At 46.9% G+C, this 27,393-nt stretch overlaps 1 protein-coding gene across 2 annotated transcripts in view; it reads left to right on the plus strand.

Moving 5' to 3' along the window:
* PALLD (palladin, cytoskeletal associated protein) overlaps nt 1-27,393 on the plus strand; it is a 405,467-nt gene that overhangs the window by 70,089 nt on the left and 307,985 nt on the right. The window lies entirely within an intron of this gene.

Genomic DNA, 27,393 nt, shown 5'->3' on the forward strand with positions numbered 1-27,393 from the left:
TGACAGTGTGGCATAATGTGTGGGCACTACAGGTGGAATAATGTGTGAATACTTCAGTGTGGGATAATGTGGGGGATAATGTGGGGGGGGCTCTACAGTGTGGTATAATGTGATGGGTGCTACAGTGTGGTATAATGTTGGAGGCACTACAGTGTGGTATAATGTGTGGGTAATGCATTGTGGTATAAAGTGGATGCACTATGGTGTGACATAATGTGTGGGCACTACAGCATTGCATAATGTGGGGGGTACTGCAGTGCTGTATAATATGGGGGGCACTAGAGTGTGGCATAATTTGCGGGCACCACAGTGTGGAATAATGTGCAGGCACTACAGTGTGGCAAAATGCGGCGGCACTGCAGTGTGGTATAATGTGTCGGTCACTAGTGTGGCATAATGTGTGGGCACTACAGTGTGGTATACAGTGTAGGCATTACCACTACCACCCTGACCCCTCCATACTCACCACTACCTATCTGCACTACACGTTGACCCCTCGTTACCAAACACTATATCACTGCACGACCTCCCTGACCCCTTCATACTCACCACTACCTCTCTGCACTACCTCCCTGACCCCTCCATACTCCTACCTCTCTGCACTATTTCCTTGACCCAGAGGCGCTTTAAGATAGGAGGGGGCCCGTGTGCAGGCTCTGATTGGGCCCTCTCTTCTCCGGCGGTGCAGTAGACTCTGGCATATATAAAATTCATATATATATATATTGTGGTGAGTGAGGTGGTCTCTCACCTGATTTGCCCACGTTCTGGTGGAATCAGCTCCCTCCAAGGGAGGCTGGAGTGAAATCTGTGCGTTCTGCATTAGTAGTGGAGGTGTGGAATTCCAGGTTTTCACATTTACACAGACCCAGCTAGAATAATCACTTGAGCACAGGAAGGGTTTAAGACTTTCACACACCTGATGCTCCTTGCTCCTGATGCCAAACTGGCCAGGCGATAGGCCAGGGGTGGTGGTTAGCATTAGGGTGCCAGGACCTGGAGGGTCCACAGATTTTGTAAATGCTGACTGTTAAGCACAAGGTGTGCTGGAACATTTACCTTTATGTTTGTTTGCTTATTTTCTGTTATGTGCCTGTGTGTATCCAGGCCCATGCTCACGAACGCTTAGGTGCAGTGTTTGCTGGCATTAAAAAGACACTGCTTCACCAAGTACCTGCCTATCTGGAGTCCTCATTTCAAGTACCCATTTTACATATGGTGGCCTGTACGTGCAGTGTTGCAGCGCATTTGCTAGACGCCTACTGCATAGCGAAGGATCTGACTAGGTAAAACGGTCAGTATACGTGAGTATGGTTATAATAAGGACATTGTGTAACTTGCTATGCACTGTGCAAAAGCTGTTTGAGTGTGTACTGAAAAAAAAGAGTTACTTTACTTTTTTTTTACTAAGGTGCTTAAGACATATCAAAATGCTACATTGTATGTTCACCAGTTAGTGCAAGTTGTGTAATGGACCAACTGTTGTTTGAACAAAGCAAGACACATACTGAGGTTTAATTACTGCAGTGCTGAAAGAAAAAAAAATTATAATTTTTTCCCGTGTTCTTTTTTTCGCACTAAAGTAAATTTGTTGACCTCTCACTAAAAGACAGAGGGAACAAATGTTACAGTTAGTGACCCAGTCAGTGGGCACAACAGGTGCTGGGCATCTGAAGAAAATGTCTGCCTCAGATGACCCCGAGGCGTATTTGCTGATATTTGAGAGGGTAGCACAGCATTTAAAATGGGCAGCAGATACTTTGGCTGATAGACTTGCCCCCTATCCCACTGGTGAGGCTCGGGAAGCCTTTGCTGATTTGTCTTGTTGATGCAGAGAAATATGACCTAGTCAAAGGTGCCATTCTGGCCAGGTCAGCTCTCACTCTTTCTGGGAAAGCGCAGCGCTTCCAAGAATGAGCCCTACTGCCAGGGGTCCCTATTCGGAAGCAGGTTGCAGAATTCGCCAGACAGGGGCAGAGTTGGCTCCAGCCAGAAGCCCGCACTGCCGCTCAGGTTGTAGAGACGGTGGTTGTTGATCAGTGTATTAGAACCCTAAGGCAGAATATGTAGCGCTGGGTCATACACGCTGATCCTCAAAATCTAGAGTAATTAAGTACAGTATTGGAGCGGTATGAGACTGCAGGAAATATGATAAAAATTCCATAAAAGAAACCAGGGAATGAGTGACCTGTTAAGATGGCACCCCATGGGCCTGTGACCCCGACTGTCACCCCGCCTCAAGGAAACACAGCTGGAGACGCCAGGGTTATTTTCTATGAGTGCAGAGAGCCAGGTCATGTAAGGCAGGACTGTCCCAGGAAAACAGAGGCTATGGAGTGTGGGTTGCTAGTATGGGTGCTACGTACCCCGCTTTTTGCATGGTGGTGCCCCTGGATTCCAGACCCCTGTTAATGAAACTGTGTTACTGAATGGCCGAGAACTCCCAGCTATTATAGACTCAGGGAGTGAGCTTACCCTAATCTCAGAGGCTGTCCTGCCCAGGCCAGTGGAAAAGGTGCCAGGGTTAGTTGAAGTACTCTGTGTTCATGGATCCACAAAAATCTTCTCCAGGGTGTGAGTGAGCCTCACCATAAAGGGGCGCACTTATGAGGTGGCCGCTGTGGTTGGTCCTAAACTCCCCTATTCTATCATTTTGGGACACAATTTCCTAGGATATGTTGCGCTCTTAAAGGAACCACAGGGACAATGTCAATGTAAAATCAGGGCCAGTCCTCTTTGGAGAGGGAACCTCTGCGCAATTAATGTCTGAGGAAAGAAATCCGCAACACTTTGCCCGGTTACGGCCAGACAAAAATATTGGCAGAGATGTCATACCCAATACAGATGTTGCCATGGATGTGCTGGAAACTGCCACCCCTCAGGTTCCTGGGGGCACCTCTAGTTCACTTTACCCTACAGAAGTTCTGCTGGCAGACACCTTGTCAGCAAAACAGCAAAAAGAAGCAGAAGCCTTAGTTTGCAATAACCAGGATGTTGTGTTCCCTGCTACGGCGCACTGCCTTAGTAGAGCACGAGATAAATACACCTGAAGGAGTGGTTGTAAAGCAGTGACCGTATCGCATCCCTGAGGCATGGCGGCAAGCAGTCCAGCAAGAGGTGAAAGAGATGCTCCAACTTGGGGTCATTGATGAGTCCAGCAGTAACTGGACAAGTCCTATTGTGCTGGTCCCCAAGCCATCAGGAGCCATACGTTTTTGCAACGACTTTAAGCAGCTTAATCAGGTTTCCATGTTTGACGAATATCCACTACCACGGGTGGATGAATTAGTAGAAAATTTGGCAAGTAGCTGGTATCTTACGACCCTGGACCTCACAAAGGGATATTGGAAAATTCCCCTAACTGAGACCGCCAAGGAGAAGACTGCCTTCTCGACCCCTGATGGCCTGTTTAAATATAAAATACTCCCTTTTGGCCTTCATGGGGCACCAGCGACATTTCAGCATGCCATGGATCGCCAGCTAAAGCCACACCAGGGTTATGCTATAGTCTATCTAGATGACACTATCATCTATACAGAAAATTGGGAAGAACACTTGCCCAAAGTCCAAGAAGTGCAGAAGAAGAAGAACAGCTTACGACAGCACGGGTTTACGGCTAATCCAGCCAAGTGTACCATTGGACTTTCAGAGGCCAATTACCTCAGTTATATGATTGGCAATGGACAAGTGAAACCCAAACTGCAGAAAGTAGAAGCGAATCAGTCCTGGCCAAGACCTCCATCAAGAAACAAATGAGAACTTTCCTTGGGCTGCTAGGCTATTACCGTCGTTTCATTCCAAATTTTGTGTCCAGAGCTAAACCCCTGACTGAGATTCTTAAGAAGGCTCAATTGGAAAAGATTCTCTGGATCAAAACAATTGAAGCAGCCTGGGAAGATATGAGGACGGCTCTGTGTTCCAAACCAGTTCTGCAGGCATCAGATTTCAGAAAACCTTTTGTCTTGCAAACTGACGCCTTCACGACAGGCTTAGTAGCTGTTTTGTCCCAGTCCATTGCGGGCGAAGAAAAAACAATCCACTACTTAAGTAGAAAGCTGTTACCATGAGAGACAAGATACGCCATAGTTGAGCTAGAATGCTTGGTGATAAAGTGGATAATAGAAGACCTGAAGTATTATCTCCTGGGTAGAGAATTTGTCTTGGTCATGGATCACACACCTCTGAGGTGGATGCACCTCATCGAAGAAGTTAACCTCAGAGTGATGCGCTGCTTCTTGACCATCCAGCAGTACAAGTTTGTCATACAGCATCGGCCGGGAGCTTAACATAGAAACACAGACGCATTGTCCAGGAAGTTTGAGAAAGCTGAGTGTTAAAGAAGAAAGGCTGTCGTTAAAGAAGATGTGCACTTCCCTATGCTTGGAATAGCGAAAGGGGGGATGTGTGGAGAGTGGGGTTATCTCTCACCTGAATTGCCCACATTCTGGTGCAATCAGCTCCCTGAAAAGGAAGCTGGAGTGAAACCTTTTAACATTTACACAGACACAGCTGGAATAATTACTGGAGTACAGGAAGGGTTTAAAACTCCCACACACCTGATGCTCCGTGCTCCTGACAAACTGGTCAGGCAATAGGCCAGGTGTGGTGGTTACATTAGGGTGCCAGGAGGGTCCACAGATTTTGTAACTGCTGACTGCTAAGCACAAGGAGTTTTGGAACATTTACCTTTATGTTTGTTTGCTTATTTTCTGTTATGTGCATGTGTGTATCCATGCCAATGCTTATGTCTGCTAAGGTGCAGTGTTTGCTGCCATTAAAAAAACACTGCTTTACCAAGTACCTGCCTGTCTGGAGTATATATATATATATATATATATATATGTATATATATATATATATATTCATGACTCTTTCCACAAAACTGAAACATTATAAGTGAAGCCTATCTCTGAGTTTTCATTCTAAGATTCCGGGAGTGCCACACCTTTGCACTGTACTTTCTTTTTGTGAGGGCACCAGCAGCAGTTGAACATTGTTATTGAGAGTTCCAGACCAAGGACGGCTATATATATATATATATATATATATATATATATATAAAAAAGTATGGTGAATCCGGCACTCACTACAATGAAGGTAAGCTCACCCCGTTGCCTTCCGCTAACCGTGCAGTATCACTGCACGGACCAACAGCACTCCAAGAGACGGCGGCACTCAGGGATTTGTAATAACAACACACACGAAATAGCAGTCTTTTCTACATCAACGTTTCAATGCATAGGCATTTTCATGAGGACACAGAATAGAAAACAATACATACCTTAAATAAGTGCTCCCCTTCACCAGAGTTCCGTGTGCAAACATCCAGCTTCCGGCTGGAATCGCGCCGTTGCGCACAAAATGATGACGTCACCCATGTGCACCCATCACCATGGTAACAACTTATGTATTGAAACGTTGATGTAGAAAAGACTGCTAGTTCGTGTGTGTTGTTATTACAAATCCCTGAGTGCCGCCGTCTCTTGGAGTGTTATATATATATATATAAGTAAGTTCGGCACTAGGACGGTGTATGACAGTGAACAATAATTATAAATAAAAATAAAAAATACATAAGTTCTTGACCAAAGTCTGTGCTAAGCGCCTAGAATAATCCACTCGTATTGGACGCCAAAAGCTCCTTTTGTTGTCAAACACACAAACTCCTTCAATCTGAAATATAATAAAAAACAAGGGCACCTCCTAGTGCAATAATTGTGAAGACAACACCAAAAGTGTGTGAAGAAGGCTATGAGTAAAATTATAACAGCTTATCTCAAATACTTAGTGAAGATCCTCATAAGGTCACTGACATCAGTAGGATTTTTTCACAATTTTAATGGGAATCCACAATCCAAAAAAACATAAAAACTAGAAATAGTATAACACCATTTATAATTTAAGAGCTTCAAGAATGCCATATGAATGCCCATACATTAAAGATAATGTGGGTACAGTAGGGTACTGTGCTGCTGATTCTATACACATGGTACACCACTGTACCTATCTGATTAAGTGGTGCGTATACTACATTGAGGCTGCATTTGCCAGATGCAGGAATATCCGTTTGGGACCCATTTACCAATTTATCCCCAGAAAACACCCATTTTCGGGGGGTTCAAGCCAGGGCCATCTCTTCCATTGGGCTTGCTGGGCAGTTGCCCAAGGGTCCGAAGCTTGTAGGGGCCTACCAACTCGCCCCCCTGCAGCTGCGGCCAGTTGGTAAATTTGTGATATTTTTAAAAGCCTCCCCCACCCCATCCCCCCCTGGTGACGAGTTTCACTTCATCCACCAGCTTCAGACCAGTCAGACAGAGTCTCTGCATGTGTGGGAGGTCTGATGGGCATGCAGGAGGGTTTCATTTTATTGACCATTTACATTTTTTTCCTGTGAATGTGTGGGTAGGGGCCCCAGTGCATTGCTTTGCCCAGGGCCCACACTGCTGTTAAGACAAACCTGGTTCAAGCAAATAGTAAGATTCTCCTGAATGTATCTATGGGGGAACTGCTGTGGTCACCAGTTTCATTCACAAAAGCAGCCACCTAGAATCTTATGGGAGTTGCTTTCCTGCCAAAATTACCAAGCTCCGCAATGTGAGTAGTGCCCATAAGAAATTATAATGATTGGGTCTATAACCCGATAATTAGTAAATTTGCCCATATATGCTCCTTGAGTCATCTGTGTGACCATACATTCTCTAAACAGACCTGCCCACTCATTTGGAGGCCTTCTATGATTGGATGCATAACAGTCATTGGAGGAAAATAATTCCTGTCAGTAAACCAGGGACATATGAATGAGCAGGAGACACAATGGAACACAATGGAACAGCCTGTGTGATGTGGTGAATCAGAGCATACATCGACAACAGCAGCACACAGTAATAAAATGTAATTCCTGTCAATATATTGGAGGATAGGGGTGTCAAATGCACCTCTAAACATTAACAGGTCATTCATTCAATTTACTATTTGCCATTTTAATAAAAGTCTCAATTTGATTACTATATTTTTCTTGTTGCTGATAACTTTAGATTTTTAAATGAGTCAATAATATCATATTTGGATTATGCTATTATTTTTCTCCCCAAGGATGTTATTAAAATGATGATGGTTGTAGAAACTGTCTACATATTGGGTTGAAGGGGGAGTCATTCATCGGCTATCTGACAGCTAGCAGTAATACAAAAGGTCAGGGCCTAAACAATAAAAATGTTCCAATTGTGGCATGCATATAAACATACCCTGGAATGTGGAAAGTCACCAGGCAGGAGTCAGAGTGGGTAGCACTGTCTGCGAGATGTCTCACATAACTCAATCTGATAACGTTTTTCTTCTTCAACATATGGTCTAAGCCATAAGCTCAGTATTGTGAAAGCTAATAACTTATCACCCTATGTGGGTCAGTCATTTTATTAATAGCAGAGTGCTTTATAAATGATATACAATGCTTTAATAAGCAGCGACCACACTATGAACTTAGACACTGCTACATTATGTATGAGACCTCATTTAACCTTTTTCTCAGAGGTTCTGAAACTCTTGGTTGGAACTCATTACTTAAATACAGGATACACATTTTGTCTAAATGGAAAAGAATTGTAACTTTAAATGAATGAGTTTACTCTTAATCTAGCACCCTCCACTGACCTGCAGTAACAGAGCCACAGCACTAATTTGATCAATAAAATGCCAAGGGCGGGATGTACTAAGGGTAAAATGCGGTCAAAACCTTGAAAACTGGCATTTTCAGAGGTTTGCCTCATTCCCCATATGTATTAGGCTCCAGAAAGCAAAACTTTTTGGAGCTTGTACCCAATAGGTTTGCATATAGAAGTATATGGGCTTCTTTATAGAGAATTCCCCTGAGAGAGATCCAAAGGATCCCTTTCTGAAAATTTCGCCCCCCGGCCTGTGGCGTCCTTCCCTGTGATGTCACCCGGGGAGGGACGGTGCACCGTAGAATAGGGGGTGTGGCCTCACTGACTGGGTGTGGCCATGCAGGAAGGGCGTGGCCTAGTGACCGAACCCCCATGGTCCCGTTATTACTGTGGGGACAGGGAGGGGGGCGGAGGTGCGGACTGCCCTGTGTGCAGTACCGGCTGGCTCCCTCACAGTTGTCAGGAGTCGAGTGCTGCACTTATTATAGAATGCAGCACCCGGGCTCCTGTCACTGAGGGGGAGTCTGCACCTTGGTGTCACTCCTCAGCGGGTGACACCCAAGTGCGGCCAGCACCCCCAGCACTCCCCTTGTGATGCCACTGCCCCCGTTCCTCATGGCTTCTGTATATTCAGGCAGATGGTTGTGCAGCATAACTCTCAGGTCATAAACCCAGAAGTCTCACGCTGCAAAGGACATCTCTTATTGGAAAATAAATGTAATATAATCCGAAGCGCTATCAAATATACATTTTATTTAAAAAATAAATATACATATATACTGTACATCAAATAATTAAAAAAAAAAATCATAGAGCATAAAACAGAAATGGACTAATTAAAAATGGCCTCAATACTAGCAGCACTCAATAAAATAGGGAGTGTGTAGACAGGGCCGGCCCTAGCCCAAATTTTTTGGTAAGCGAGTAGGTTTTTTGGCGCCCCCCCTATGCAGTGCCCGCGGTAGTGGTCCCCCCTGTGCAGTGCCCCTTGTGCCCCCATTAGTAAGCTTATACAGTGCCCCCAGTAGTAGTCCCCCTTCTTGTAGTGCCCCTAGTAGTCCCCCCTTGTAGTAGTCCCCCCATTGTTGTGCCCCCAGTGGAGGTTTCCCCCCCATGTAGTGCCCCCAGTAGTAGTCCCCCCCAGTAGTAATCCCCCCTTCAAGTGCCCCAGTAGTAATCCTCCCTTCTAGTGCCCCCTGTAATCCCCCTTCAAGTTCCCCCAGTAGTAATCCCCCCTTCAAGTACCCCCAGTAGTAATCCCCCCTTCAAGTTCCCCCAGTAGTAATCCCCCCTTCAAGTACCCCCAGTAGTAATCCCCCCTTCCTGTGCCCCCAGTAGTAATCCTCCCTTCTAGTGCCCCCAGTAGTAATCCCCCTTCAAGTGCCCCAGTAGTAATCCCTTCAAGTACCCCCAGTAGTAATCCCCCCTGTGTGTAGACAGCAATCACTTTCTCTAGCAGAATGTAGCCAATGAACTTGAAACGTGTTTCAATTTGTTATTTTATAATCGATGGATACATTTTCTCAAGGAAGAGTGTTTCCAATTAATCCACAATGAAATGTAGCTCTTGTTCCATTATTGACACATGATTAATTTATATTATTCACGAAAGTATTAATTGGACACAGTATAACTTTTATCCAAGAGAGAAAATAATAGTTTTTTCCAGCAAGAGGTATTTTTACCACTGAATTCTAGAACTGGTAATAAAATTATCCGGCATCTAGGGAAAGTGCATAAATTTAACCTAATTCACAGGAGGCTTAGAGCCGTATTCAATTAACTGCGAAAACTGCAAACAGGCGAAATTAGAGAAAAAAAACTGGCGAAAAGTTTTCTCAATCCCAGAACAGGAGAAAAAAAAATGCAAAATCCCTATTTTTGGCTAAAAATGTGGGGATTTCTTTCAGAACCCTTTGAATACCACCCCTAATGCTAAATTACCCCCAAAAATTTGTACATTGCGTACTTTGGCAAAAAATGACCGCGCACATTTTGGCAAAAAAAAACCATTGAAAATTGTTTTAACGTATTGGGTCATGTTTTTCCGGGGGGCGGCATGGATGCGTCAAGTGTTTTAAACATCGCACGCGGTCGCAGCAGGCGGTTTTCTACAGTTTTTAAAATTTGCTTTTTTACGACACTTCTAATTATTTCTTCTATAGTTTTTTGTGTTCTATCGTGTTTTTAAACACATTTTTTAGTAAATCTGTGAGTTGTATTCCTGTCTATGGAAAGTACTCGCATTTAGGTTAGATATTCTATTGATGTCTATTTGTGTGTTTTGCTGTCTATTTCAGTGCGGAAATGTGTTTTTGTACTCGTGTTTGCCTTAATAAATCTCAACGTTTGGAAATCTCGCACAGGAATGCAATCTCGGCCAGACACGATTTTTAGTAAATATACCCCTAACTGTCTGTATTTTTGGCAAATATTAAACCTGGTACACATGGCACATTAATAAGCTCAAGCATTTTTGTTATTCAGCATGTGTGAGCTACAGTAGTACACATCTGCCGTATTGTGCTATTGTACCGTATAGATACGAGGCTGTGCAATAAAGATATATGGATACAGCAGATTTGCACACTATGACATATGAAATCATAGGCTAGAGACATATTTACAAACATAAGGTCCAGGAGACTCACGATTGGTTTGGATAGTCACCAAAACCCCTGGAAGAGTGGGTGGATCTTCCACCTCCCGGCCACTTCCTAGTGAAGTGGCCAGGTTTGGCAGAGTAATATCAGGAATCGCACGTCCATAGGGAGGGGGTGTGGCCAATATAACGTAATTCTATAAGAATCACTTTAAGTTTGGCCCCACCCTTTCTTAGACCTGCAAGTTACGCAGCTTTAATGACACAAAGCACCCAGCCCCGCCCCCTCTGTGGCTCAACTCCAGGTCTCTCATGAAGAGGAATACAAGCAAGTAGGCAATTATGGGTAGTGATAGTCTTGTTAAGATGAGCTTATCGGTGGGTACATGTACTCAGTGGTGTAACTAGGGTATTTGGAGCCCAGGGCAAATTTTAAAATGGAGGCCCCCCCCCCCCACTATGTGCGCGCGCCAAAAAATGGGCGTGGTCACAAGAGCGTGGCCACTGAAAAGTGGGGCGTGTCAACATAACACACACCCCTTACTTGTCACTGGGAACATTTCTTTCCATTTGCACCTTAATGCAGTGCCCCTTATACAGTCCCCCCTATGCAGTACCCCTAGTAGTGGTCCACCTTATGCAGGCCCCCAGTAGTACCCCTTATATAGTACCCCCAGTATACAGTGCCCCCAGTAGTGGTCCCTTTTATGCAGGCCCCCAGTAGTGCCCCTTATACAGTACCCCCAGTAGTGGTCCCCCTTATGCAGCCCCCGATTAGTTCCCCTTATACAGGCCCCCAGTAGTGGTTCCCCCATATGCAGTTCCCCTTACACAGTGCCCCCTGTAGTGGACCCCCTTATGCAGCCCCCCCATTAGTTCCCCTTATACATTGCCCCCTCTAGTGGTCCCCCTTATGCAGCCCCCCATTAGTTCACCTTATACAGTGCCCCCAGTAGTGGTCCCCCATATGCAGTGCCCCTTACATAGTGCCCACTGTAGTGGTCTCCCTTATGCAGCCCCCCATTAGTTCCCCTTATACAGTGCCCCCAGGAGTGATCCCCCTTATGCAGGCCCCCAGTAGTGCCCCTTTTACAGTGCCCCCAGTAGTGATCTCCCATATACAGTGTCTTTATACAGTGCCCCCAGGAGTGATTCCACCTTATGCACACCCCCAGTAGTGCCCCTTATACAGTGCAGTACAGTCTATCTGACTCTCATTGGCTGCTGTTTAACACACACATCACCGCCAGCGCTGGCGGCGATGTGTGTGTTATGCACAGTATTAGCCCACCTGCCACCCTCCTCCTGGCGCTATTGGACAAGCACTTAGGGGGAGGGAAGGGGCTTGGCTGTGCAGCACAGGACCGGCGCTGGGAAGCCTAGTGCCGGTCCTGTGTAAATGTGTAGTGCTGATCGCACTCACTGCGGTCGGCACTACACTGGCTAACTAGGACGGGCGGTACCGTGGCCGGCGGTGCCCCCCATGCTGCCGGTCACACGGCGCCCAGGGCACGTGCCCCACTCGCCCTGCCCTAGTTATGCCACTGCATGTACTAATATGGTATGTAATGCTGTGCTTATCTTGTTCCTGCTTCCCTGATTATCAGTGCAAAGCTGAAAGCATGTATTAAAAAATCTTATGCCAAAGTGGGGGAGAGAAAACTCATTTATCTGGTGATTACAGCCAATCCCATTGTGTATCAGCTTAGTGCTAATTTGTTATGTCATGGATCCCCATTCGCATGCGCAAGATCTCAATAAAAAAAATGAGATCTCAGAGGTCAGGAGGCAGCGGCAGCACTAGTACCAGCTGGATAGCGATATGTGTTATGTGTCACTGAGTAAGCTGCCTATGGCAGTACAGTTATTTACAGAGGCTGAAGGCATCGCTGTAGAAATCTCTAATTTCTTCACGCTCTGCCTTTTAATACATTTAGAGAAGTGTTAATAAGGTGCCACAAGGGGAACATTATAGTCATTAGGAAATGGGGAACTGAATGAGGTTGCGGTGGAAGTGATTATAGATACAGTATGCAGATCTTCTGCCCTCCTGTTTGCAGACAATGAAGTTATTGGGGACAAATAACTTTTATCAAGTAAATGGATTGAAATTTTTTTTTATTTTGTATAAAAAATGTGTTTTACAATATACTTTTGTTCAGTTTGGCGTGATGTGTAATACAGTTTGCTTTACAAGCACAACATTTTAAAAGGTAAATTGGTTACAGATTCAGTACAGCCCCTGGGGCTGGTTCTTGGCACTGTATGTTTCAGTATATATCACTTAGAAGTTATTTTTCCAGTTTCCAGACATACAGATAACATTTACCATAATACAATTGTTTACAATGTAAGGATTCTTTCTACTTCAGGGTCCATAGGGTATCCACAGGATACCTTGGGGTATAGGTGTGACGTCAGTCGCAGGGCACCAAAGAGTTAAGCTTTCAGCCTCCCAGGATGCACTAGGTCCCCCTCCTATACCCCGCCCCCGGGCCAAGGCACCTCAGTTTAGTTTGGTGCCCGGCCGGAGTCGGGTGCACCTGTTGGAGTGGGGGCTAGAAGAGCCCCTGAAGCTTATTCTTCATGCAGCTGTGGCTGCACATCTGGATGAACAGCATGGACAGTCAGTCCTGACGTCCATGCTGTCTTCCCTACACCCCGCCGGTACCAGAACGCCGGTACTGATCCGGGGATGCTGGTGGGCGTCTGGGGTCACAGCTAGCGGTGACCCCAGATGCTCCGGACCATGGCCGGATTCAAGGGGGACAGAGGTAAGCAGCGGGGTCCCGCGGTGGGTCCCCGCTGATCACATGGTCCTAAGTCCCCAGGCAGGGGGCTCCCTGGGGACTGGCTGCAGCGTGGAGCCAGGCGACCAACCTGCGCTTCCACTACCCCCTGGGACAGCGGACCGCAGCAGAGCGGTAGCGCTGCGGCGTCCCAGGGGTTAAATGCATGCCAGGGGAGCGCGCCTTCCCTGTCTCACAGCCGGCGCCTCCCCCGCTGCACACAGCCCTCTCTGCATGCTGCCGACTGGTCCTGTGGCAGCGCTCCTCCCCCAGGCCAGCCTCCTCTCTGCTCCTCGGCGGCCATCTTCTCCAGAACGCATGGTGAACGCTGCTGGAAGCGCTGGACGGAAGCATCGTGGTCTGGGTCCCCCCGCATACCTCTCCTCCGCTGTGGTCAGGTCTGTGTATGCAGCGCTGTGTCCTACCAGGCCCTGTGTCTGTGTAGTTGAGTGATCAGCGCTGTTAGTGCAGGAATTGTTATTTTTCTGCATTGTATGTGACTGTGCTAGCGCTGCTGCCTGTAATCTTTTCTTCTCTAAACTGTCAGCTTTATTACTGTCCCTGTTCTTTCTGCTAAAGCCCTTGCGGTGCGGTGCTGCAGGGTGGTCTCTCGCCTATTTAATACTTAATTGGTGAGAGAGGTCACATACGTGGTGCCATCATGTCTGAAAGTGATTTTCCCCTCCGGCTACAGTGTACCACGTGCAAAGTACCGTTAGCGGAGGGGGAGGGTAGCGCGGAGGGCCTTTGCCGGCAGTGTTTGTCCATGGCGCGGCCTATTACGGTTACAGCACCGGTACAGGAGCCGCCCTGGGCTTGTTTCGCTCAGGCGTTAACAGCTTTAGTGGGCCAGTTAGCTCCGCAGCCCGCGTTTACTCCGATGGGTTTGTCCCAGCAGTCTGTGGTGTCGTCACCCATGCAGGGGTTCCCACGACAATTGGTGGTACCCCACAGTCTCCCTATTTCCCCGCTCCCGGGTTCTCAGGAGCCAGCGTGGGTTAACTCCCTGACAAGTTCTGTACAGCACTTGTCGGATGTGTTGCAAGGGGAGTCTGTGATGCGGTCTCATAAAAGGCCGGTGGCGTCTCTGTCCGCTCCTTATGAGGATGACGAAGGGACGTCTGATGATGGGGAGATTCTAGATCCTTACGATCAGGAACCTCTCCATACTAAGGACGCTGATGCTAAGTCCAAAGTATATATTCCTGGACTTATTCGGGCGGTCCGCACAGCCTTGGTGATTGAGGACGAAGTTCCCCCAGCGGCTAAATCTAAGTATGCCTTTTTCAAAGATGTGAAGGGCGATGCCACAGTCTTTCCTCTTTCGGGTCAGTTGGTGGACCATTTAGAGGAGGCGTGGAAACAACCTGGCAAAAGATACCAGCCGCAGAGACGCCTGGCGGTGGCTTATCCGTTCGCGGATAATTATTTTGCTAAGTGGGAATCCCCTCCACAGGTGGATTCTCACGTGACCCGTCTTGTCCGTAGTGCCACATGTCCTCCCTTAAGGATGCTACGGACCGCAAGGTAGAAATCTGCCTGAAGTCCGCTTATTCCCTTGCAGGGGGGGCAGCACGGCCGGCTATGGCCATTTGCTGGGTTGCCAGAGCGATGGAGCGCTGGGCGGATTCATTAGAGGCTTCTTTTGAATCCGACTGTCCGGCCGATCAGGCGGAGTTGATTGGCAATCTCCGTGATTCGGCCACCTACATCAACGAGGCGGCTCTAGACATTAGTACTCTGGTGTCTAGAATTTCTTCAGCAGCGGTAGCTGCTCGTCGCACCTTGTGGCTGCGATCCTGGAAGGCGGACGCAGATTCCAAGAAAGGTCTGGAAGCGTTGCCGTTTACCGGAGAAGTTCTCTTCGGTCCGGATCTGGATAAGATTGTGGCCACGCTGGCGGCAGCCAAATCTGCCTGTCTCCCGTCGGCCGCTGCTCCTTCTGGTTCGGGACCATCGTCCTTTCGGTCATCTAGGGCCCAGGGCAGGCCCAAACCACAGTCGTTTCCTCGACAGGCTGGCCCTAAGAAATCGGTCAAGCCCCGGAAGCAGGCATGGAGTACCAGACGTCCGGCCCCCAAGCCAGATGACAAGCCTGCGGCCTGACGGTCCGGGCCTCCCTTTGGGGGATCCCAGGGTGGGAGGCCGCCTGCTACAGTTCGCCCAGTGTTGGTCGACCACTACGACAGACACTTGGGTTCTGGAGGTGGTTTCCCACGGATACGCCCTCTCCTTCCGGCACAGACCCCCGGCTCGCTTCTTCACCACGGGTCTCCCATCAGACCGGAACAAGGCTACGGAGCTGCGGAAGGTATTGCACACTATGCTCCAGGCTGGAGTTATAGTGGCGGTTCCATTCTCCCAGAGGGGCCAGGGTTTCTATTCAAATCTATTTTTGGTACAGAAACCCAATGGGTCATATCGTCCGATACTCAACCTCAAAGCACTCAACAAGTCTTTGCGGGTCCCGAAGTTTCGGATGGAGACCCTACGGTCCATCATTCTGGCGCTGGAACCTGGGGACTACTTGGTGTCATTGGACATACAGGACGCTTACCTGCATGTCCCTATTCTTTGGCGCCATCAACAGTTCCTCAGGTTTGCAATCAGCAGCGACCACTTCCAGTTTCGGGCGTTACCTTTTGGCCTGGCAACAGCACCACGTGTTTTCACCAAGGTGATGGCGGTCATGGCGGCTTCTCTGCGGCTGCAGGGAGTCCGCATGTTGCCGTATTTGGACGACCTGTTATTGGTGGCAGGATCTCCAGAGCTCCTGTTACGCCACTTGGACCTGACCATTGCACTGCTGCAACGGCACGGCTGGCTAATCAACTGGCAGAAGTCCACTCTAATCCCGTCTCGGAGGATTCTGCATCTTGGAGCCTTATTGGACTCGGGACAGCAAAGGATCTTCGTGACGGAGGACAAGATCTCTGCTTTACAGTCAAGGGTGCGCAGTTGTCTGCACAGCCGCCGGGTGTCCTTACACTCGGCGATGAGGTTACTGGGCTCCATGGTGTCGGTGTTCGACATGGTGGAATACGCCCAGTTTCACTCCAGACCTCTGCAGCACCTGATCCTGTCCAAGTGGAACGGGCTGACTCAGTCTCTGAAGTCCCAGACGATTGTGCTCACCCAGGAGGTTCGCCTGTCCCTTACGTGGTGGTTACAGACGACCCACCTCAACAAGGGACGTCCGTTCTGGGTTCCAAATTGGGTCCTGTTGACAACGGACGCCAGTCTTCGGGGCTGGGGAGCAGTTTCGGGTCCACACTTGTTCCAGGGCAGGTGGACGCCGACAGAAGCGGAGCTTCCAATAAATATCTTGGAACTCCGTGCGGTCTTCAATGCTCTCCAGCAGGCACAGCGGTTTCTCCAGGGTCGCCCGGTGCAGGTCCAGTCGGACAACGCTACCACCGTGGCCTACATAAACAGGCAAGGAGGAACTCGCAGTCGGGCGGCTCTCGTAGAGGTCTCTCGGATCCTGGTTTGGGCGGAGCGCAATCTTCCGGCCATATCAGCGGTCTTCATCCCGGGAGTGCTCAATTGGGAGGCGGACTTTCTAAGTCGCCAGGACGTTCATCCGGGGGAATGGTCCCTGCACCCGGACATTTTTCAACTACTGGTGGACAGGTGGGGTCTTCCAGAAATCGACCTCATGGCGTCCCGGCACAACAACAAGTTGCCGGTGTACGGGTCTCGCACAAGAGACAAAGGGGCGTCTCTGGTGGATGCTCTGTCCGTCCGGTGGACGTTCCGGTTCGCATACCTGTTCCCTCCGGTCTCCCTTCTTCCACGGGTAATCCGGAAATTCAAACAGGAAGGAGGGACGCTCCTGTTGATAGCTCCCGCGTGGCCCAGACGGCACTGGTTCTCAGACCTTCAGGGTCTGTCCGTGGACATTCCTCTGCGGTTGCCGCTACGACCGGACCTTCTGTCTCAGGGTCCTTGCCTTCACCCGGACCTGACTCGGCTGTCTTTGACGGCGTGGCTGTTGAGACGGCCATGCTGAGGTCCCGGGGGTTTTCCAGCTCTGTGGTGCGTACCATGTTACGAGCTCGGAAACCGTCTTCCGCGAGGATATACCATCGCGTGTGGCATACGTTCTTCCAGTGGTGTCGACCGAGAGGTTATGCACCGCGGGAGTTTCGTCTGTCTCGGATTCTCGCCTTCCTGCAAGCGGGACTAGATCATGGGCTTCGCCTTGCTTCTTTGAAGGTACAGGTTTCGGCCCTATCTGTCTGGTTTCACCGTAGGATTGCTACAATCCCGGATGTGCGCACCTTTATGCAGGGTGTTCTCCGCATTCAGCCGCCCTTTGTTCCACCTGTGGCGCCTTGGGATTTGGCTGTGGTCCTGAGGGCTCTCCAAGGACCGCCGTTTGAACCACTGGGCTCAGTGGATCTTAAATGGCTAACAGCTAAGACTGTTTTCCTTCTGGCTATTGCTTCGGCCAGACGTGTTTCTGAGTTAGGGGCTCTTTCTTGTAGACCCCCTTTCTTGGTTTTTTATGGGAACAGGGCAGTGCTCCGCACTCGGCCCGAGTTTCTTCCCAAAGTTATTTCCCAGTTTCATATTAACGAGGAAATAGTTGTTCCGGCCTTTAACTCACCGGGTCTTTCCGTGGGTGAGGCCTCATTGGATGTTGTGCGGGCCTTAAGGACTTATGTTGACCGCACTTCTTCGTTTAGGAAGTCGGACGCTTTGTTTGTCCTCTTTGGCTTCCGTAAAAAGGGTTGGCCTGCTTCAAAGCAAACTTTGGCAGCCTGGATCCGTATGGCTATTTCTGAAGCTTATCTTCATGAAGGCCTACCGGTCCCTCCTTCTCTGAAGGCTCATTCCACTAGGTCTGTGGGTCCTTCGTGGGCAGCTCGACGTGGTGCCTCGGCAGTTCAGATCTGCAAGGCTGCTACGTGGTCTTCTGTCCATACCTTCGTGAGGTATTACAGGTTTGACACCTTCGCCTCTCAGGATGCTTCCTTCGGGCGGCGGATTCTCCTTTCTGCACAGGAGCGTCCCCACCCTTAAAGGATACTGCTTTGGGACATCCCCAAGGTATCCTGTGGATACCCTATGGACCCTGAAGTAGAAAATATGAGATATGGTAAGAACTTACCCTTGTTATCTCTATTTCTACGAAGTCCATAGGGTTCCACAGGACTCCCGCCCTGTCGCACCTGTGCTGCAGATGGGCTTTGCTCTGGTCACCGGTTTTCCGTCTCCCTCTGGTGAGAATGTGATTCTTGTATGTGTCCAGATCTTTGTTCTCTCTCTTCCTTCTCCTCCTCCGGCCTATGGCTTGGTAACTAACTGAGGTGCCTTGGCCCGGGGGCGGGGTATAGGAGGGGGACCTAGTGCATCCTGGGAGGCTGAAAGCTTAACTCTTTGGTGCCCTGCGACTGACGTCACACCTATACCCCAAGGTATCCTGTGGAACCCTATGGACTTCGTAGAAATAGAGATAACAAGGGTAAGTTCTTACCATATCTCATATTTTCTTCTTCAAGGTTATTGTAATGGCTATGGGCACCAGATTTGCTCGATTTGTTTGTGAGAAGATCACTTCATACATTAGGAGGACTTACCTATGGACTGACTTCAGCTGGTCCGGAGAGAGCGGGAGCAGCAGTGCAGTTACGCAGCGGCAGGCAGCTGGAAAGCATCGGTGTCACTTCAAATATGCAAGCCAATCACAGCTCGCGGACCGGCAGCCAATGAGGAGCGACCGCTGCTGATTGGCTGCTCGCGGGACAACCAATCAGGAGCGATCGCTCCTGATTGGCTGCTTGTAGAACGACAACCAATCAGGAGCTGCCATTCCGCAAGCTCTAATTGGCTCACGGCTGTCTATTTATTTGGAATACTGCCTGCGCTGCGCAGCGCTGAGTCTTCTCCCTGGATGCAGCTATAATCCTTTAATGCTGACATCCGGGCCCCCTCTCTCTCCGGGCTCGGGACTACAGGCCCGGCAGTCCCTCCCTGATGGCGGCCCTGGATAGGGAACATAGATTGTAAGCTCCACTGGGGCAGGGACCGATGTGAATGGGCAGATACTCTCAAGCACTGCAGAATGTGTGTGTGCTATATAAATAACTGGTAATAAATGTATAAATCTCATTTTAATTATATTCTTACTAAAGTCTCCAAACCTGTAAATGATTCCATGTCTTGACATTTCAATAACAATTGGCTATTAACATTTCCAAAAGGGTTGCCTAATGGGATGTTAAGATGTCTTCTACCTGCATGGCTCACCTTCCATGATTAATTGTGTTTTCCTCCATAGCTATGGCGTGAATGGGATTTTGCTAAGCATCATTGCAAATACATTTAGTGTCTGTTGACAAGTTAATGATGGCGATTGAACCATGCCAAAGTCAAAGTTATTTTGGAAAAATCTAAATTGTTATTCAATACTCATGATAAGGAACTGCTTGTATCAGTATTATAAACACTGTTTAGATGAAATATGTGAAGCCAGGTGTAGATATTCTGCATGTATCTTCTCTCTAGCAGAATGACTTTACATATGTAAAATGTAATATGAAGTTCAGGAGCCCTTTCTCACATGTATGTGTAATGTGGGTGGTTAGGGTTCTATGAGACTTGATCAGACTCTTCACATCCATGTGAGTTAAAATGTAGAAAGGGTGCTAGCTGGCACGCTTTTATTTTTATTATTATGTTTTATTTGTTAGGTGCCTCAAGATGTACACAGCTCTGTGTGTAAACATAAAAACTAAAACTTACAAAAATATGCTGCACAATAGTGAACAGTACAACACATAAATACAAATAAATACAAATATTGCAATAAAATAAAGAAAAACAGTGACAAGTACATGGGAAGTATAGGGCAAGTTGCCAGGCAATGGTGAGTTGCAGAGGAAGGCACAACAGCTCTCAATTATCTTGTATCCATCATATGGGTGAGCAGGACCGTGTCACAGTCAATGAATGGTAGAAGGAGACAAAAGATAAGGAGCACAGGTGGTAAGTATAGTGCAGAGAAAGAACAAGAGAAAAAAGAGCTCCGTCTGAGCGCTTACATTATAAGGGGGGATAAACAGTTAGGAAGGAGGCAAAGTGTGTAAAATGAGCTACTGAGAGAAGAGTTAGGAAGAGGCCTGGTAGGTTTTAGTGCAAAGGTGTGTCTTCAGGCAACGTTCAATGGAGAGTAGAAGAAAGTCAGGATTGGTGAGAGAGTGGGTCACAGTGGGAGAAACCTTGGAGGCGATCAGGGGAGGAAGTAACAAGAGTAGAGTTGAGGCGGCAGTCGGAGGAAAAACTGAGTGGGTGGGAGGGAGTGTGGACAGAGTTAAGGTTAGAGATGTTGGTTGGAGAGGAGTGATTAAGGGCTTTATAAGTAAGGATAAGAAGATTGAACTGGATTCTGAGGGAGACATGTAGCCAGTGTAGGACATTGCAAAGGGGGAGGCAGGTGATAATCAGTGACAGTGCAAAATGAGACGAATAGCTGCATTAAGGATAGATTGGGGAGGGCAGAGGTGGCATAGAGGGATGCCAGAAATGAGAAAGTTACAGTAGTCAAGATTCTATGGGTGCATGTGTAACAGTTTTATTAGCATCTGGGGTGAGGAAAGGCTGAATCTTAGAGATGTTATGGAGGTGGAAGTGACAGCACTAACAGATTACTTAAATGTGGGGAGTGAAGGAAAGAGAGCAGAATAAAGAATGATACTTACAAAGAGGATACGAGGCACATAAGAGAGGGTTTTGATGAATGAGGGGCGTGTGGAGGCATTCTCCAAGGTGGGAAAGCAATGAGTTCAGTCTTCGCCATGTTAAGTTACAGGAAGCGCTCGGTCATCCTGGATGAGATGGTAAAAAGGTCAAAGGAGCAGACGAGAATTCCAAGGAAGGAGATGTAGAGATAGAATAGAAGGAAGAGAAGGGGGTCATGGACGGAAGTAGGGAAACACCAATAGTTAGTGGAAATGAGTGATTGGTTGGTGCGGTAAGAGAAAAACCAAGAGAGGAAGCCGTAGCAGAGACCTATGGAATGATGAGCACAAAAAGAGGCACTTGAATACCTCTATATATACTACAGTAGCTGCAATAAAATGTAACATTCAGTCTTAGATGTCATACAAGAGCTGACACTACACACCATAAGGATAATTGTTCTCACTCTTATCCTCTATACAGTTCTTTAAAGCAGCTGCCCTGATCCTGTAGCATTAGGTTGTCGCCATAGTATTTAAGAGTTTCTTGTCACTTTATCTCTAAAGAGGGATATTACGTAATTTACAGCTGCCCAGTTTACTTCGGCTCTGTTGTTATGTTCAGGGTGCCAGACTTTACAGATAAACTCTCTCAAGGCTTTACCTGAACAGTTTCGGGTCTAGAACACTTTAATTCCCAACATCCCCATTAAAGCACATAATGCCCATGCAGACACACATGACTCTTTCTGATATTTCCTACTCAGAAATCTGCCCCACCACACATATTGGGGTATATTTACTAAGGTGCAGCTTTTTAGAAGCTGAGATGTTGCCCATAGCAACCAATCAGATTCTACTTATCATTTATCTAGTACCTTCTAGAAGATAATAAGTAGAATCAGATTGGTTGCTATGGGCAACATCTCCACTTCTAACAACCCACACTTTTAGTAAATATACCCCATTGTCTCTATCTCTGTCTGTATCTCTTCTGTTAGTAATTGGCTAAGCAAACTTCTAGTTGACTACCAGACAACACCAAGACTCTCCCAATGGGCTTGATATATAATTGAACTCAAAATCTACTGAAACCCCTGGACTTCCATTTTTATTTCCAACTGTTAAGGGTCACATAGACCCAGCTAGTCACCTCTGTACCAACCGCATTGCTCTGTATACTTCTAGTTGTGGAGTATCTTGCATTGCCTCCTCTCTTTTCTTCCAGAGAATCGGAAGGGCCTATCTTAATTCCTACAGTCCTGCCATTAGCTAATAATCACCTCACAGTGGGCAGCCACAGTACTTTTATCACCAAAGTAGTCAAGGTCTCGGGCACTTCTGACGAGTCAGAGAAAAAAGCTGTGAACATACTTTTGAAACGATTTTGTCCTGTGAAATTAAATCTTTTTTTTTTGCAGCAAAGTGCAAATCTAGAGCACTTAGGGCCTGATTCAGACCCGGACGCTATCCGCAGTGTGCTCGCTATTGCCGATGGTTGCTAATCTGTGCATGTGTACGCTTCGCAGTGCGCGTGCGCAAACTACACAGTGCTTTCGCAGATCCCTCGCTCGCATCCCAGCATCCCAGCAGAGTGAGTGACAGGAGAGGCCGTTTGTGGGTGGTAATAGGGGTAGTCTAGTAAAAATGGGGGAGTGGAGGTGTGAACGCAGGAGTGCCCGAGTGTTTCAACGCCGTTAGAGGCATGCATAATTAACAGGCAGCGTCATAGTACACGTCACCAGCCGTTTTATTTAGTCGGTTTTCCTTGCAATGCTTGCGGTAGAAAAAAGCTACTACAAGCACTGCGTTCACATCCGATAGTGGTCGATATACCAATGTTTTCACAAACTTCCAGGAGATGACGTGGGGTAGTGGGCGTCTCTGCATTCGCTAAGGGGAGTCTGCATACACAAAGCGAACGCTCGTACAGGTAAGATGGGCATGCTTATGCCTTGGCAAGCGATCACTCCCCGCGGCGTCACTTTCAAATATTTGCAGACGCATCAAGCGAGCGTACGCTCATAGCGCCCGGGTCTGAATCAGGCCCTTAGCAAGGAACACATCAACTTGCCCAAATCAACAATTACATTCACTCGGACACTGTAATCTTGGCCTGAAAATTCCTTATGTGTAAAATTTAAAGTGAATTGACATAAAAGTTGGTAAGTGATAGTTGTGCGATTCGTACTTTTCAGAACTGACCCTTATTGATTCTACAAAACAGTTCCCCTGACCACAGGAAAACTCCTATGTGCCATTAGTATTCCCCCCTTTCTTATGATTCCTCTGAAAGTATGTGACCCACCAGGTTCTGAAAATAATTAATCCTGAGTATAGATTAGGAGAATTATATAGGTTCTGAATTTTCTGTGTTATGATGACTTTGAACCCCATCCACAACCCACCAGGTCTATTTGTGTCGACCTTGTCTCTCCTTCTCATCTCCCTGGTTACGTTGGTTCACACAAACCAATTGGCGGGGACAGACAGACCTAATTACAGCTGGGAAGCTGCACATTTCTCATGTGCCTCACTCCACTTCCCTTTCCCCTTACTTCAGTTCGAGACGGAGGTATTTTTTTACTCTGTGCTGTGCAGGGTACCTTGCGCCCTACACTTCAGCATACAATTCCTAATGGTCGGGCCAGCACTGGCAATTGGTGAGCTGTCCACAGGGAGATATGCGTGTGTGATACCCCTGGCTCTAACAGGAGTCAATAGACATTGCAATATAGGAGCCTGCAGCCAGGTGGAGTCATTATGCACCAAAACGTAGACAAGTCAGCAACAGGACAATGTGTTTGGGGTTGCACATGTGCAGTTGATACCTGGAGACACCGAGGAGCAGAGTGCAGAGTGGGGTGAGGTGCCACAGGTCTGCCGTGAGAGACAATAAACTGGACAAAGTGTTATCACTGAAGTGGAGAGATGACAGAAGTCACTGAATACCTGCTGGTGGTGCATTAAATGACCTCTGCTGAAGCGCTAGCTGAGACTGAGAGCCGGGGACAGTGTGTCAGCACTGGGAGCCGCAGCTGAGATCCATGAAGGCTGCGAGTAAAAGAGCTGTAAAAGGGAGACGTCCCTACTGTATGAGAGCTACTGAGAACTGTTATAGAGCAATAGCAAGAGTGTTTCAGAGATACTAAAAATTATCAACAGATAATGAGAATTGCTAAGAGATACTGCTATATTTCAAGTACTGTGTAATCCTGATTTGTGCAAGAGACTGAATTTGAGTAAACAATATTCGTCCTGTTTGAGCAATAAAAGGGACAGAGCCTGAGTTTATCAGTGTAAAGAGCAGCAGATATTTTGTGTGAATACTGAGCTAAGTTAAACAGAACTTTGGGAATGAGTTATTACTACTGTGCAGTGCTGAAGATAATTGCCATATATTGCAAGTGGAACTGTGTTTATTGTGCCTTGTCATTGGAAAACTAAAGCTAGTGCTCTCTGAAATCAGGAAAGAACAGCATTAAGTGCTAAGCTTATTGCTATTACCAATTGTGGATTACAAATACATGCATGTTATATGTCAGTTATCGTCCAGCAGCAGAGTACTCCAATGACAGAACTTTAGTGTGCACTTTAGAGCAAAATACTGAACAGTTTTGAGGTTTTTGCTAAATGTGCTGAGTAATAATTGGTGTTGCTATTACTGTATATCCCTGTTTTGCAAAGGCTAATGTGTGTTTAAACTAAGTATAGTATATTGAGGCAACTGAGAAATTGCCCTTTTCCTAGTTATAGCCAAAGAGGTGCTGCAGTAGCAAAGATAAAGCCTATTTAACTATTGCAAAGAGTTATTGTCCATTACCTATTCACTACTGTATTGCTAACCACTGTGTTAAAAATACTATATTCCCTTTTCTGCTGCAATCTCCTGTTATACTGTATGTATGTATGTATGTATGTATGGTGATCAATATTTTCATACAGTGACCTGCCCTAGATCTATGTCCTCCGACACCCCCTTTAATAAATCTGCTTGATTATTCAATTTACCAAGGCCGTTACATTATGTCATATTACTCTATGTATGGGGCTAGCCCCTCTGCTATAAACTTCATGGATAAACCTTGTGGAGTTATTGCCAAATGAGAAGGAAGATCCGCTGGAGTTGCCGTCTCAGCTGTAACTTATCTGTTCCTACTACAACACCCAGAGTTCCACATGTGCCCACTGCCTGCCATTCTGGCATGGCATTAACTGCAGTCAGTATATTATTTGCTCAACCTCTACAGTAGTAACTACTTCTACAATGTACACAGGGTTCCCTAATGTACTTCTGTGTACATCATCAGATTCAGCAGTGTAACAGGGCTAAATAGAGCCCTGTGCCAGCCAACTCCCATAGTGCATGATGTCATCATTGCACAGAGGGGGCTGGGCCTGCAGCACTGGTAAGTGCAGTGCTCATTAGAGCATCCTGAGGATGCTCTAGTCAGCAGCACAGGCTGCAGGGAGCCTGCTAGGAGCACTGCGCTCTGTGAGGCGTCACTGGTCGCACATCCATAGTTACCGCCCTGTACATCATCACCAGAGGCGTCACCAGGTCTGGTGACACCAGACCTGGCACTCCATAGCCCCCTCGCGTGACAGAGATGTGTGTGTCCGGAAAGGCCGTGGCCTAACAAAAGGGGCATGGCCTAACAGGAAATCCCTCTGGGGGCGTGTCCAGCATTCCCAGTGATGCTGGGTTGCTCCCAGAGACTATTTCCTGCACTGTCTACTCCTGCTCTGTGACAGGAGCCAAGTGCTGCAGGAGAACATGGCACTGCAGCACCCAGCTCCTGTCACTGCGGAGGAGCTGGCATTTTGGTGCAGCCCGCACCCCCATAGCAATGCCACTGATCATCACCCATGCAGACAGTTCAGCTCATGTCAAATCAGAGGTTAGTGCACTAAGAAATGGATCCCAGAAAATCCCAGACAGGATACTCTCAAATGTTCTTGCAACCAGTACAAATAAAGTAACACTATCTTTGTTATTAAAGACCCATTAATAGCTCCATTCTAAACATCGAGAAGTGGATCATTTATTTGTATCTGCTTCCCTGCCATATGACCATTGATATTGCTTTTGACATGTAACTCAGGATAAAGTAAATCTTTTAGGACCAAAGAAACATTAGTCATAAACCTGATTTTCATCAAAGCTGACAGCAATTTCACTTCTCAGTATCTAACATATTTCACTCCTTTCACTTTACAAATTTCAAAAATGCAATCTGTCACCAGCATGGTAGGTGATTTTTTCAAGGTAAAATAACTTCTCTCTGAAGTGTTCCTTAAAATATCTTGAAATGTATTCATATTTTTCAACTTTCATTAAACATCATTGGTGATCAAAAAAGCCATCCGTGCACAAATGAACTATGGCCATTACTTTCTGGCAACTATTTGCATGTAAAGGGGCTTTCCACAGTAAATACACAGAGCCGTATCTAGACTTTTTGATGCCCTGTGCCAGAGAGAGTATTGGCTCTCTCTGGCACAGGGACATAAGATAGTGCACCTGAAAAAGGGTCATGGCCTCATGGGAAAGGGCCAGGGAAGAGATAGGGGAGGCCAGGAGATACTGGGGATAAAAGAAGAGGAAGCTACAAGTGAGTATGATAATAAACAGGAAAACTGACAGGCCCAAACAGCGCCCCCTGCCCTGCGATGCCCTGTGCCATGGCACATGTCGCACCACCCTAGTTACGGCCCTGTAAATACACTTCTGGTATATTCCTCCCTTCCTGAGTTTCTGCTACACTATTATATGTACTATCATTTTACATTTGCTGTGTCCCAGCGCTGGGACCTCTGTCGATCACGTTAGCGTTTTCTTGGCTTTGTGCACAGTAGTTGAGATCCGATACAGTGGTTGTAAATGGAGAGTGCCCACTTATTAGAGAGTGCCAACTCTTCCAATATGCACTCTGTCATTAACAGCACTGTGTCAGGCATTTAGGGCAGGCAAGGGATTTTCTAGAAATGTATTTTTATAGGAAAAGCTATTGTCATCTTTCCCTATATTGTAATATATATTGACACATTTAATATATATGCACACAAATTCACCCACTGATATAGGCAACTGACTTACAGTAAATACATTCTACAATGTGAAAGAGTATATGTCATTTCAGTCATCTTTATTATGTATGTATAAATATATCCTTCAGCCCATACAGTGCTCTTTCTACAGGACTCTTGTGCTGTTTAAGAAAAAAACAGTCATCTTTCTTGCTGCTGTGCCCACAGTCTTTGCTGTTCTCTACAAAACCTCCTAAGCTACTGCGTGCCAGGTGTAACTCAAGATCATTTATTGTTGTCACATTTGATATTTAAGAACCATTTTCTACTTGGGTCAAATCTCGAGTTTGAGCACATACAGTAGTTGCAATTGATAGGGTTGAAGGGTCAATGTGGGCCCCCCCCTGAACTTTTTGGGATCCCCTTTTACCTCACTCAATGTTTGGATATGACTGCCATCAGGGCCAGGCTGGGATGCACATGGTGAAGTCCAGAATAGTATCTGTAGTAATTTTAATACAATGTGTACCGTACATCAGTCAATACACTCTTTGTAATGCATATTATATTGTATATAACAATGCTTTATGTGTAGTATAACTATACTGTTTTCTGGATTGTATATT

This window comes from Taudactylus pleione, unplaced genomic scaffold, assembly GCF_031769625.1.
Source record: "Taudactylus pleione unplaced genomic scaffold, aTauple2 ptg000021l, whole genome shotgun sequence".
In the NCBI taxonomy this organism is placed as follows: domain Eukaryota; kingdom Metazoa; phylum Chordata; class Amphibia; order Anura; family Myobatrachidae; genus Taudactylus; species Taudactylus pleione.